We start from the raw sequence: 1,496 nt of genomic DNA, 5'->3' as shown, positions 1-1,496 counted from the left end.
CCACCTCGAGTACTGTGTGCAGTTTTGGGCGCCTCAATATAAGAAGGACATCAACCTATTAGAGTGTGTCCAGAGGAGCGCAACCAAGATGGTGAAAGGTCTTGAGGGCAAGACTTAGGAGGAGCGGCTGAGGTCACTTGGTTTGTTCAGCTTGGAGAAGAGAAGGCTGAGGGGTGACCTCATTGCAGCCTACAACTTCCTCAAGGGGGGCAGTGGAGGGGGAGGTGCTGATCTCCTCTCTCTGGTGATCAGCGTTAGGACATGAGGAAATGGAATGAAGCTGCATCAGGGGAAGTTCAGATGGGACACGAGGAAAAGGTTCTTCACTGAGTGGGTGGTCGGTCACTGGAACAGGCTCCCCAGGGAAGTGGTCACGGCACCAATCCTGTCAGAGTTCAAGGAGCATCTGGACGATGCTCTTAGTCATATGATTTAGTTTTAGGCAGTCCTGCGAGGAGGAGGGAGTTGAACTCAATGATCCTTATGGGTTCCTTCCAACTTGAGATATTCTATGATTCTATCATCTAAGGCTGTTTAGTGCAATAGCTCTCCATCGATGGTGATCAGTATTTGATATTCAGAGAAAGGTCCAAAGAAATCTTGAATTTTCTGGTCATGGCTTAATTTCCCCTCAAGCAATTAAAAATCTAATGGCTGTTTTGGTTTTGATCCCAACCACTTGCCCCAGCCCATGAACAGCTGGGACAATTTGCATGACTGCACCTTCACAGCGATGACTGAATACCGCAGGCAACATTTTCTGTGCGAGAACTGTGTTTGAACTTGATAGCTGGGCTTTCATAAGACTATTGTTAATTATTACTGAAGAATCAGCTTGAGATATTCTTGAGATAACTTGAGATATTCTATGATTTCTTCCTATCTTCCATATAAGATCATTACACGCTTCTATTTGTGTAGCCTTGTTTTCCAAACATCTCCAGCCTTTAAAGCTTAAAACATCTTGTCCCTTTCCTTGAGAGGGTGTTGCCAGTTTTCCTGTTCCAAGTAGATATGGAATTTTAGTTTTATTTAGAATACGGTAGCCACTTCTTTGAGTTAGATAAACAAAATTATGTCCCGTATGAAATAGTGTATGCTGCATAAAAGGCTGACGTTGTAAACATAGGATATAAAATGTGCACACTCTTTTTTTGGAATTTAGTCACAAACAACAATGACAAGAACCAATGCTTATTCCAGAAATGGCATTGTTTCATAACAGTTTCTTACTTTTATAAAGCTATTGTTGGCATATTCTAGACTGGTATATTCTGCACAACACAAAGTTATCAGGTCAGCGTAACCTATAATTTTCTATCATCATGTTTATCTCTATGTAATATATAGTGAATGACTATCATTGCCATGACCAGTTCTCTAAATTTGTTGATGTTCAACAGGGAACATCAGGCTTTGAGACTCTTACCAACAGATTCCTTGAACTTGCTGAGTATCTCTACAAGGAACTGAGTTCAAGAGAAAACTCTGGGCTT

Source organism: Aptenodytes forsteri, unplaced genomic scaffold, assembly GCF_000699145.1.
Source record: "Aptenodytes forsteri isolate BGI_AS27 unplaced genomic scaffold, ASM69914v1 Scaffold81, whole genome shotgun sequence".
In the NCBI taxonomy this organism is placed as follows: Eukaryota; Metazoa; Chordata; class Aves; order Sphenisciformes; family Spheniscidae; genus Aptenodytes; species Aptenodytes forsteri.
This window is presented reverse-complemented; position numbering follows the sequence as displayed.